Below are 13,577 nucleotides of genomic sequence, written 5' to 3'. Positions count from 1 at the left end.
ATAGAATGAGGCTAAGGGATTGGCGGGAAAATTGGGTGGGAAAGGGTTGGCAGAAAAACTGAGCGGGAATGATGGCGGGAAGAAAGAACGGGAACGTTGAATTGTTAATGGCAGGAAGATAATTGGGTGGATAGAGAAAAAAAAGACTCTCCGACCACAGGAAAAGCCAAAGAGCCTCTTCAGCGTAATTTAGGCCGACATGCAAAGCCTAACGTTTATGCGAAGAGGTGGTCCCTGCAACACTCCTCGGCCTGGCGAAATCCGAAGAAACCTCTTCATCCATAATCAAATGGTTTTTGGTCTAAATAAGACTGAAATGATGTTTTCGGCCTAAGGAAGACCAAAAAGGTCCTCTTCGGCCTGAGAGAGTCGATGGGGTCATTCTTTTGATATTTCCGAATTAGGTCATACATCATCACAAATTTTTAAAAAAGCATTAATTTTTAAAATAGATGATTAACATATTTTTTCAAATGCTAGATTAACATTTTTAAAATGATTTATATAGTGCTTTTCCCATATATACATTTAGAATATTTGGAAGTATAAACAAAGTAAAAAAAATACAAAGCATAAAAAGAAAAAAAACATGAAAAAAACAAGAAAAAAAAATGAGGTTGCGGCTTCCTGCGAGCTAGGCTGGTCCAGTAGGGTGCTCCCTCGGGTGAGGCTAGCATACAACTCGTATTGAGCGAGGTATAGGAGCGCCCGTGCGTAGCCTGGAAGTTTGCGGGAAGCGTATAATCCGTGAGGGCCATGTATGTTTATTTATAGAGACAATGCCGTGGTTTACAAGATTAAATGATCGCTAGGATTCATCTCCCTCAATCCGAACCTATGGAACTTTGTTTAGGTCGAGATTGTACTTGAATTCATTAGTCCTCTCATGGATTTATCCCCCTCAATCCAAACCTATGGAACTTTGTTTAGGTTGAGATTGTACTTGAATTCCTTAGTCCTCTCATGGTGAGTGGCTTGGTGAAGTCATCAACAATTAACCAGGTCTTATATTGTGGGGCAGAGGGAGTGGCAGCTAAGATCGACGGCGTAGACATATACCTGCCTGAGTGAATTGCAGAAAACATCGACATTAAAGGCTAGGGTTGTAGAAACCACATTTCTACGGTTTTGTGCCAAAAACCACTAATTCCGAGGCTATTTTTTTTGCAAAAAACACTAATCACCCACTTAGGTGGTTTTGAATACGATTATGACAGGTGGGTCCCGCTGAACATGATGACATGGCAAAGAAAAAAAGCAATTACATCCCGATACAACTTATTTTGCAGAAGGGCCCCTGAATAAAAAGCAATCGGGTCCTTGGTCACTTCATCTCCCCCCGATCCGATGGTGGACGCCGGCGGGCACTCCCTCCCCGTGCGTGTCGCCGCAGCTGCTGCTTGCTCTGGCGGCGGGGCATAGGGGAGCTCCGGCGTGGTCGAGGACGGGCTGCAGAATGGCGTGGATACGGCGGCGTTGTCGGTTAGAACGGCGGAGCAATGGAGCTCCGGCGGCGGCGGCGGCTTGAGCATCGGGCGGCCCTAGATGAGCTTGACGGCGTGGTTCCTGCTGGCGGCGGCACACATCAGAAAGATTTGGCTCGTCGGAGGGATATACTGGAGAGATATGGAGGGCACCGGCGGCAGCGGAGTTCATCATCAAGCATATGGACCGCACCTCCATGCCCACAGTTTGTGGATTTGGCTCGTCGACGCGCAGCTGCGGCCGCGGCGAGGCGCCCTCCCTCACCACGCCTACGCGGGCCGCCGTCGCGCCTCCTCTTCACCTCGCCGGCGCCGATGTAGGTGAGCAGCAAGGGGAGGCCGAGGCCGGGGCGCAAGAGGTCGAGGCCGGGGCGCAGGAGGTCGCCATTGCGAACTCGCCGGCCGAGAACTCGTGCGCACGGCTGGGCGCTGGGGAGAAGAAGGACGACTCACACCTTATCCTCTTTTTTTTATTAATTAGCAGCACCACCTTATCCTCTTTGGCCTTTTACAGTTTAGTCTATCCCTTTCTGTCTATTTGTGATCTGTTATGTTATGCCACGTCACACTGTCCAGTGGGACCCACCTGTCATAATCATGGTCAAAATGGCCTAAGCGGGCGACTAGTGTTTTTTGCAAAAAATTAGGCTCGGAATTAGTGGTTTTTGGCATAAAACCGTAGAATTGTGATTTCTGCAACCCTAACCTTCAATGTCGATGTTTTCTGCAATTCACTCCACCTGCCTTGTTTAAATGACACAAGGTATCATAGTCATATATATAAGCATACAATCGAGAGGTCTCGAGCCTGCTGTTTCTTTCGTGGCTCAGATCGAAGCAGGTGCAGATAGTATACATGACAAAGGTACATTGCATGGAACCATTTGAGTATCTTCTGAAGGATACAACAAATGATGATCTGCAGCAGCTATTCAGAGTGTTTCAGAATCATCCAAATCCTGCTGCTAGCAGTAATCTATGTACACCATATTGTTTCAGTTTTTAAACAAAGTTCCAATTTAGCAGCACGTCTTCAGATTTCTCATCTCGAGCATATAATGAGTTCGAACATATGTGCCAAGTATTACTCAGATAATGGTATTCAAAATCATTACAACAATCAGCAGAGTTGAACTTTAATGGTAAGATTTACATTCAGCATAGAGTTCAGTGATTACCGAGAATCTGCACTGTTGAGCAAACGTTAACTTCAACAGTACTATTCAGGGAAATCAGGCAAGTATTCAGTGGCAACAGGCAACAAGAAAGAGACTCGGAGAACAATGCCAATAAAACATAAGGTGAAATAACACCAACACCGGAGTTAATGTAAACTAGCACAGGGTTGCAAACATGTGGCCCGTCTGACAAAAGTATCATAAAAAATAGTCTCTCGAATTCTACTAAGGGACCAGATGATACAAACTCAAAAGGTACTACAAGCACGCCAACTACTCAGGTTTGACAAGACACAAAATGAAATAGGCCAACCGGCGACAACAAGCAGCTACATATGTGCGAATGGATCAGTCAAATCCAAATCACCGATATGCTTGACATCATAAGAACTGCGGACATAACTACCAGTTCTAAAATGAAACTGAGCATCTCTGGAAACCCTGTTCTCCAGCTGAAGCTTCCTGCGTTGTTCTGCCAAAAACTTCTCATTGTTATTCCTGGTTGTGATGCCAAGTGTCACTGACTCTAGCACTTTCGCATTCAATACAAAGAATGTAAGAAAGTTAATTTGCGACTTCTTCCCCCGATATAGTTGTAACACTAACGTCTTCAGACTCATGTCAAAACATTTTAACAGATTCCGGTGTTTACGACGCCACAAATTCCCCGGTCTTGATTGAAATGACTGAAAGAACACATACAAATAATCAAAACAACAAGTTCAGACCAACAGTAGATCAAAAAGGTTGCTGAACCATCAATGAAGAATCATCACCTGAATGTACAACTTCTCCAAGCACGGAAAGCATCTCATCAACTCAATAACAGTATCCAAACTAAGATTGCCCATATCAAGAGCCAAAATCTTGACAGTTTGTACCACCGTTATCAGGTTATCAACACGCAATCCCTTTATCAAGTATGAAGGCCACAATATTAGGCCAGTGCACAGGTCAGGTGACAGGCAATTTTTCTGCACATAGAAATGCAACTGAGAAGCCACAGGGCATACCTGAATAACAGTGGAGCCAATCATGAGTCTGGACACTTCACCTGACCTGCACTTATCACTAATGAAGCCTAAAGTCTCCAATTTAGGAGCTGTGAGTACGGTTACCTGCAGAATACTGCCCCTCTCAAAGAGCAGCCTCACAAGACAAGGAGCTTTCTCAATGACGATTTGTTCAAGCAGCAGTGACTCTATCGGTATCCCATATTCTCTCACAGCCATGCATCTAATAGTTGGGGAGTTTATTCGGATGCGGCGGAAGCCAGGGCACATGTCAATCAGCAAGCACTCGAGAGCTGGGCACCCGGCAATCAGGCTATGCAGCGAGCTCTCCGAGATCATGACATTTACAAGACCGAGCAGCTTAAGCAGGGGGAAGTGAAGGTGAAGCTCATGGACGTCCGAGAGGTTGCATCCACCAATGTTGGCAACACGGAGGGTGGGCGAGAAGCGGAGGATCAATGCCCGCTGTGGTTTCTCTAACAGATGGTTGATGAAGTCAAGCTCCTCAAGGTTGTCCAGAGCGGCGGATCGGAGGCAAGCTTCCACGGTGTCTGCTGGTATCCAGTGGATGCAGGTGTTGATGTAGAGACGACGGCCGGGTCCCCGGTGGGAGGAAAGGATGCGCGAGACGACGTCAGAGCGGACTTCATTCCTGCCGGCGGTGAGCTCACGGCAGTCGAGATTAAGAGGGGCGGAGAGCCAGAGGTCGCGCCACCGGGACGCGAGGATTCGGGTGCGGGCGCCTTCCTTGGTGGGGAGGAGGGAGATGATGTCGCCGAGCACGGCGTCGGGGAGGGCGCTGATGTAGTCGGCGCATCCTCCGTCTTCCTCCACACCGGCGAGGGCGATCTCCTCCGCTTCGGGCTAGGACCCCCCGCATCCATTTGCACGAGGCGCACGGGGGGCTAGGGTTTGCTTCAGTCGAGACTCGAGGGGGTCAGTGTTGGGGGAGAAGGAGCGCATGGGGGCTCCGGGCATGCGGATAGGAGTCGCCGGAGCCGGCCGAGCAAGGGAGGAAGAAGTGGGAGGCGGGGGTGTGGAGGCCGCCCGCCGGCGGTCTGATTGGGTGGAAACGGAAGGGGACGGGCGAGAGGCGGAGAGGAACGGGCCCGCTTCAGTGGAAAGGCCCAAAACATGCGTTTCTCTTCTGATTCTTCTCGAAAAAGAATAAAAAACATTTCTCTTCTGCTTTTTTTCTCATGACATGGTGCTAGGGAAAATATATACCCACAACCGAAATAAAATATGGTTGTCATGCATATTAAAAAATGTTGACGGCGATGATTTGACGAAAATTATCATGCATTCCATCGGCACAAACCTAAATATTTGATTGAAATAAATAATGACAGACGCTGCTAGGTACAAGCGCTTGCCTCCTAGACTTATCAAGCGCCAGACTACTTTAGGAAAGGCATGTGGTCCATCCATCCCCAGTTTCAGAAACGGTAAGTTTTGATATATTAGCTTCCTTTGAAATATAGCAAGCTGGTATCAAGCACACAAAATATCAATCAAGAAAACTGTTAAACTAAAGCAACAAAACCACACACGGCTCCTCTTGTTACATATACGAAGCATACAATAATAAATTATAATTTCCCTCCTTTCACTTCTGCATGAAAAACTTTGCATAGTTTTCAGTTATTTATGTATGATATTCAGTTGTTTATTCTGTCTCCTTATGATGCATTATTGTATCTTGATCGCCATGCAAAACAAGTAGCTTCTACAGGCAAACTCTTTTACCTTCTTGCTCAATGTACTCCACCTGGTTTCTAGACAAAAAAGAGGCAAAATCTAGTTCAGGTTTGCCTGTATAGGAAAAGCAACTAAGAGACACAAAAATCCTTGAGATGTAAGAAAGAAAAAGTTGCCTTGTCTCGAATTGTACAATTCTTACCAATGAACATGTAGCCTACCTGGGTTTGCACAATTGCAATGCACAACCTTACAACCTTACAACGAGAAATTGGAGCCTTCCACTACGAGGTTACATGGCAAACACAATTGCCGCATCACCTCCTCCGAGTGCTCTACTGGTTATCGCTAGCCTGACTTCCACTACCTTCTCTTCTCTAGGTTTTCCCATCGGTTTCCTACTCGCTAGATAATCCAACATAGAAGTTGGAGATAACACCAATAACGATCAACGTGATGGATGACTGACGTGGTCCTGTACCCAAGGTACCTCACGTAAGGGAGCCCGGCCTCGTCAAATACACAGGGCCCGCTAGGCCCAAGACTAGAAGGAGGCCCTAAAAGGCGAAGGCGACCTTCGTGTTCTCCAAGACTAGATGGCGACGGCGTCGTAGATCACATCTACCCCCATGTAAACCCAAGAACTCTCCTACCCATATAAAGGAAGGTCTAGGTCCTCATTCATCATCCAATCTTAGATCCAAACTCTCAGTAGCAATCCCATACACCATTTTAATCCTCTGCACGAGGTAACCCCTCACCATGAATAACAAGAAGAAGCAAGATGTAGGGTATTACTCTTCGGGGCCCAAAACCTGGGTAAATTATGTGTGTGCAGACTCTATTCTGGTACTTCCGATCGCGTGATGAACCCTACCGAGGGATCTAACAGTATTTTGCTCTGTTAGTTGGTGTGCCAGGCACAAGCAACGTTAATCGGAGACCTAACCCAGTGTGGAGAATCAGAAGAGGCCGGCGACTTCCCACCAGGTCAATCCCTTACATTCGACTCTTTTGAACCGGTCGTCAACGGATCAGGGCGAATTTTTGACATCTCGCCCCCACACCTCCTCGACCACATGTATGAAGAGCAAGGGAAGGCCTTGGGGGTCTACCCTGGCCCTAACCAACTCGTAAGGGAATGCGAGAGGGGCATTGTGTGGGCTCCGCAAAGCGGTCAGCTCACTCGCGAGACCTCTGTGAATATGATATTGACGATAGTGGATACACACTGAAAGCAAAAACACGTGCTACGTGTGATCTACGCAGCAGAAAATGCAACCACCGAAAGGCTTGCGTGGTCCCAGGAAACGATGACATTCGACGTTGGGTATCACCCCGAGGACGTCGTACATCTAGGCAAGCACGCCCTGGTGCTAGATCCAATCATGGGGGGGGGGTTCCGCCTCTCACATGTCCTAATGGATGAAGGCAGCAGCCTCAGTATTATCTTCACTAACACCCTAGAGAAGATGAAGATCTCACTATCAGCTCCGTAGGTTTTCATGGGGTAGTACCGGGGTGCCCAATCCACCTCCTGGGGCAGATTGACCTCGAGGTCGTCTTCTGAGACGAACACAATTATCGAAGTGGGATAATGTAGTTCGAGGTCACTCCCTTCCAGTGCGGCTACCACGCGATCTTGGGCAGGCCCGCACACTTCAAATTCATGGTAGTCCCATCCTACGCCTACCTATAGCTGAAGATGTCGGGCCCAAATGGTACAATTAATGTACTAGGAAGCTCGAAAAAAGCTTACAAGGCTGAGGTGGCCAACGTAGAGCTTGAGGCCGCTTTAGCCTCCACCGAGCTCGCCAAGATAAGAAAATGCCTAGGGCCATCGGAGGCCGAGCTCCCACAAAAACGAAGGCCGGGGCTCGTGTTCCAACCAGCCAAACAAACAAATAAATTCTAGGTACACCCAGATGATCCCAGCAAGATGATAACCATCGGCAGAGACCTCTCAGAGAGCCAAGAGGCAGAGCTCCCCGCCTTCCTCCGAGCTAACTAGGACATATTCTCATGGAAACCCGTGGCATGACAGGGGTGCCAGCTAGACCACAAGCGTCCACAAGGACGCGATACCGGTGAAACAAGCCCTGCGCTACTTTGCTACAGAGAAGCGAATGGCGATAGGGGAAGAAATATCATGCCTTCTCACGACTAAGTTCATAAGGGAGGTCGCGCACCCAGAGTGGCTGGCAAACCCAGCAATGATATTGAAGAAAAACAACACAGGGCACATGTGCATGGACTACACCGACCTCAACAAAGCGTGCCCCAAAGACTCGTTCCCGCTACCTAGCATCGACCAGATCATTGACTCAATGGCGGGATGGGAGCGCCTATGCTTTCGGGACGCGTATTCTGGGTACCACCAAATACGGATGAAAGAGTCTGACCAAGAGATGACCTCCTTCATCACACTGTATTGGCCTTTTTGCTGCATCACTGTGCCTTTTGGTCTCAAGAACGCGAAGCTACCTACCAGTAGACAATGTAAAGGTGCTTCAGCAAGCAGATTAGAGTGAACGTGGAGGTCTACAATGACAACATCGTGGTCAAATCCAAACAGGGCTCAAGCCTTCTCGGCGACCTCCAGCAGACCTTTGACAACCTCCTCAACTTTAGCATGAAGCTAAACCGTGAAAAGTTCGTCTTCGGGGTCCCCGCCGGACAGTGATGTCGCTTGAAATTGCGTCGGTATTTCCCCAAAGATGAAGGGATGATGCAGTACAACTATGGTAGGTATTTACCTCAATTGTGAAACCAAGGTATCAATCCAATAGGAGAACCAAGCAACACTATGTAAACGGTACCTCCACACAAAGAACAAATACTAGCAACCTGACGCGTAAGAGGGGTTGTCAATCCCTCCTATGGTAGAAAGATAGATAAATTTGTGGTAGATTGGATAAATAGCTCTCGATAAAATGCGAAATAAAATAAGTAATAAAAAGTGCAGCAAGGTATTTTTGGGTTTTTGGAATAACAGATCTGAAAATAAAAGCGAACAAAAATAGATCTAAAAGCAAATATGATAAAGAATAGACCCGGGGGCCGTAGATTTCACTAGTGACTTCTCTCGAGAAATAGCACACGATGGGTAAACAAATTAATGTTGCGCAATTGATAGAAGATCGAATAAATATGATGATATCCAAGGCAATGATCAATATATAGGCATCACGTCCAAGATTAGTAGACCGACTCCTGCCTGAATCTACTACTATTACTCCACACATCGACCGCTATCCAACATGCATCTAGTGTATTAAGTTCATGGAGAAACGGAGTAATGCAATGAGAACAATGACATGATGTAGACGAGATCTATTCATGTAGGAATAGCCCCATCTTGTTATCCTTAATAGCAACGATACATGCGTGTCTTGTTGCCCCTTCTGTCACTGGGAAAGAACACCGCAAGATCGAACCCATCACAAAGCACCTCTTCCATGGCAAGAAAAATCGATCTAGTTGGCCTAACTAAACCAAAGATTTGAAGAAGAAATACGAGGTTATAAATAATCATGCATATAAGAGATCAAAGAAGACTCTAATAATATTCATGGATATAGATCTGATATAAACTCAAAGTTCATCGGATCCCAACAAACACACCACAAAAAGAGTTACATCAAATAGATCTCCAAGAGACCATTGTATTGAGAATTAAAAGAGAGAGAGAGAGGAAGCCAACTAGCTACTGCCTACGGACCCTTAGGTCTATGGTTGACTACTCACGCATCAACGGAGAGGCACAAATGAGGATGATGAATCCCTCCGTGATGGTGTTAGATTGGATCTCATGGTTCTGGAACTTGCGGTGGCTGGAATTGTGTTTCGTTGACTCCCCTAGGGTTTCTGAAATATTTGGGAATTTATAGGGTGAAGAGGCGGTGCAGGAGGGCTATGTGGGGGGCACAACCCCCTGGCCGCGCCCAGGTGGGTTGTTCTCCCCACAGGCCTCCCCTCTGGTGCTTTGTTGGCCCATACGGTGTCTTTTGGTCCAGAAAAAATCTCCAAAAAGTTTCGCTGCATTTGGACTCCGTTTGATATGGATATTCTGTGAAGTAAAAAACAAGCAAAAAACAACAACTGGCACTGGGCACTATGTCAATAGGTTAGTCCCAAAAATGATATAAAGTTGCTATAAAATGAATATAAACACTGGTACAACGAGGTGCTCTACAAACGGTTTTAACCCTTTTCCGCGACGGCGTTCTGAACTGTCGCCTAGTGGGTGATTGCGATAGGGGGGCCCTTCCCACATGACTAAAAAGCCATCGGGATATGCCCTCCTGGCACACAAGCTCGGCAAAACGAGGTCGTGTGCAACCGACGAGCAATCAAATATGGTTATATGTACATCAGTTCTAAAAAAATACAATTATATAGATGAAATCATTTCCGATCGTAAGTACATCCGACACAGTCAGTCCCCGCTAAATGTTTCCGTTCATATGTACATTCCACACAGTCAATCCAAGGAATACGTTTACGTTAGTATGTACATCCCACATAGTTAATCTAAGAAGTACGTTTCCGTTCGTATATACATCCCACATAGTCGCTCCAAGGAAAACGTTTCCGTTCGCAGGTACATCACACACAATTTTCTCCGTTAAATCTTTTGTGATAGCTTTGCCGTTGCACATGATATTAACAATTTTATCATTTGCGTTATTGAATGCATCACACACGGTGCGTAGAAGAAACTATGTGGCAAAGGTTGTCCATTACACACACTTTTTATGTGGTAAACGTTTGCGCAAGGTGGCCTAACGCAAACAGTTTCCAAGAGGATGTCGTGTGTGATTGTTCATTAATCCAACACGATTTATTCCTAGAAACTGTGTGTGTTGCCTGAGGTCATCGCCAACAGTGTTTTCTCAATAACCGTTTGCAATAGAAAAACCCAATTAACAGGCTAATTGTCCTATTATTAATAATCCATTTATTAATCTAATTGTCATTTCATATTAAGCACACAATATATTTCATTTTCATATTAAGGAAGCAGGATTTCATAATTGAAATACATTAGAGTACAACATCATATAGCTTCATCACTCAGCTACCCCATTACACAACTGCACCAGCACCAAGTTTCACATGCAACATATATAACCTTTCAAAATTAGCATCATAGATGGTACATAGACATATGGCGAATATTGAGCCTTCATTGATGTTGAAGGTCTTTGCAACTTTAGGCCAGTGCCTGTGGATGATTGACCATCCATTCTTCATCCTCTTCAGGAACACTTCAATATTGAACTGTGTGTGTTGTATGAATACCTTACTCGCCTCCTGACCATACAGGTGGTTTGAGAGGTAATCATCAATGAACTGCTTTGGAAAGGCCTGAAAACAAGGATGTGCATAAATATCTTCTCTATATTGGAAATGGGGCAAAGGAATAAAAAAGGCAAGGTATAATAGTTAGTATCATCCTGTAGTGAACTGATGTCTTCTTCATTGTGCAGACAAAGATCTTATTGTTTTTTGTCGCTAATTTCTTTATCGTAACAAGTTTCCGAGTTTCTTGACTTGACTGATATTCATGGACAACTCATTTCCCCATATGCAAAAAGGGTCAAACAGTGGGTCAAAATCTCTGACAACAAGACCTACATGTGCAAGACCGAATTATTGAAAACCTAAATATTAGAATGGTTCCTGCAATTGCACAATAATATGCTATTAGACAAAGGACCGTGCATGTGCAAACCTCGATTGTAAACCTCAGTGCTTCCCACTGTTTCCTTGCAAGACATATAAGGTAGTTAGTGATCAGGTTAAGTGAGGGTTCACATGCTATTAGTAAAAAATGTTGATGAAAAATAAGCACATTGCAGATTCATCAGATTAATTCAAGCCACATGGAAAACCCATTTATCCAAACCAAGCATGATTAAGAACTAGGAAATATAGCAATTGTATATGTTTCTCATGTATTAAGTGCAACCAAATTCAATTTATTCCTCACATGCACAACAATACAAAATTATACCCACGATAATTGGACATTGCATTGCAGAATTGAACCAAGCAGTTAACTAAACACCACAAAAAATGAACCAAACATTAACTGAACACCACATTGCACAATATAACGTACTACTAATAGAAGATCAGACAGTTAAGCAAACCAAGCATGCTTAACAACTTGGAAATGTAGCAACTATATTTGTTTCTCATGTATTTAGTATAGCCAAATTCAATTTATTTCTCACATGCTATACAATAACAGGATGCACCCACAATAGTTGAACATCACATTGTAGAATTGAACCAAACAGTTAACTAAACACCACAACAAATGAACGAAACGTTAACTGAGCACCAGATTGCACAATGTATAACATACTAGAAGATCAGACAGTAAACCAAACCAAGCATGCTTGACAACTTGGAAATATAGTAATTGTATTTGTTTCTCATGTATTTTGTAAAGATAAATTCGATTTATTTCTCACATGGAAGACAGTACAAAATTGCACCCTGCAGAATTGAACATCACATTTGCAGAATTGAACCAAACAGTTAACTCAACACGACAACTAATTAACCAAACAGTTAATAAGTGAGCACCACATTGCACGACATATAGAACATATACACTAGAGCAACAGATTGCATGGTAAAAGTAGACAACACAATTCACTAGAATTTGTTAAGGAAAGGCAGGAGCAGCACATGCAACGGGTAAACCGAGCATGCTTAACCGGTGTAGCTAGGAAACTAAACATGGGTCCTTATAGTGAGCTAATAAGACAAGCTACTCCTCATCGTCGGAGATATCAATGATGATTGGCTCCTTGGACATGGAAGAGGGCGAGGCCTCTGCATCGTGGGTGCCCTCGTCGTAGTGGTGAGTTGCCTGAGCCGCTTCGGGCACCAACCTGCTGGCTCTCGAGTTGAGGTAAGCACGTGCACGCTGAGTAAACACCTCATAGTCTTAGTCGAAGGCACCGAGGGTGGCCTCGAGAAAATGCCACAAACTGTTGTTTAATGCAGCCATCGCGGTGTCAGCGCATGAGGCGTCGAAGGTGGCCTCGACGGTGAGGTGCTCCTCCAAGATCTGGGGGTCGACACGAATGGCACCCATCGCGACCTCATCCGCGTGTGCGGCCGCGATTCGCTTCTCCGCTGCCAAATGCTCCTTGAGCTCCTGGCTATACTGCGTGCACCATGGCTTAGGGCAGCGCTTATTTGGTGGAGGGGTCGGTGATTTGGGTGGAAGGTGTCGCACCGGCAGTCGGGGCATGTCGGATGTGGAAGGAGGAGGATGGGGGTCGGGTGTGGATTACCTGCCTGGATAGACGAGGCCGAGCAGCATGAAGGAGGGTCGCCGGTGAGGAGGCGGCGCTGCAAGCAAGGAGTGAAGGTTTCAACTTGGAAAGGAAGGCGGAAACAGGGGAAATGTGGCTTTTGGTAAGGGGGAAGGGGCGGGGAGGTAGATATTTCCACGAAAGCCAAAAATTTTGAATCGGTTCAGCGAAAAACTGGCGCGCAAAGTGTCATCAGACACGGTCCCTTATTCAGCACTGTGTACGATATGTGAACATCACAAATGATTCATATAGCTTAACCCGTGTGTGATGAGTTTGAACGTGAAAAGTTTTGGTTTGAATTTCCCTGGTTACAGTGGTCATCCACGTCATTGCATAATTTGGGTACACAGAGGAGACTACAACAAACCCACACTTCTTAATTGAGCAATTTCAGCAATTAAACAGAGCTAGCTGACCTAAACATTACTCTAACAAATTAAAGACCGGTGCTCCTAATTAAACAAAACAAAGAGTACTACTACGGCTGGTGCTCGTCGATCTCCGCCGCCTCCTCCATGTCCAGCTCGCGCCCGACGATCTCCTGGGGAAGGTGCTCCATGGCATCCATCGCACCATACTCGGCAAGCATCTCGCCATCCGCATCCACCATATCTTTGGAATAAGCTGCCATGAGCTTGGCGTGGGCGGCCGCGATCTGGGCTTGGGCGGGCTCCATCGTGGCAAGGTATGCTGCGCAGGAACGGACGGCTGCTCGAACGCTCTCGACAATTGCGAACTCTTCGGCCGTGGGTTGCTGACCATTGTCGAAGAAGCTTCATTCGATTTGTGCGGTGACCGCCATGAGCTGGGTGTGGGTGGCCTCGACCTGGTCGTGGCCGGCCTCCATCAGGGCTAAGG

The 13,577-nt window shown here is 45.9% G+C and overlaps 1 long non-coding RNA gene and 1 pseudogene across 1 annotated transcript; both read right to left on the bottom strand.

Annotated features, from left to right (window-relative positions):
* Positions 1-1,150: 1,150 nt before the first annotated feature.
* On the bottom strand, positions 1,151-1,929 carry LOC119307598. Its single transcript, XR_005149396.1, has 2 exons — positions 1,678-1,929; positions 1,151-1,566 (listed from the first exon to the last, which is right to left on the bottom strand). It is a non-coding gene; the product is annotated as an uncharacterized LOC119307598 (long non-coding RNA).
* Positions 1,930-2,774: 845 nt separating this feature from the next.
* LOC119307597 lies at positions 2,775-4,772 on the bottom strand (annotated as a pseudogene).
* Between the last annotated feature and the right edge of the window lie 8,805 nt (positions 4,773-13,577).

The sequence above is a fragment of the Triticum dicoccoides genome, chromosome 5B, assembly GCF_002162155.2.
Source record: "Triticum dicoccoides isolate Atlit2015 ecotype Zavitan chromosome 5B, WEW_v2.0, whole genome shotgun sequence".
NCBI lineage: Eukaryota > Viridiplantae > Streptophyta > Magnoliopsida > Poales > Poaceae > Triticum > Triticum dicoccoides.
The sequence above is the reverse complement of the archived record's forward strand: the minus strand, read 5'-3'. Positions and strand labels throughout refer to the sequence as shown.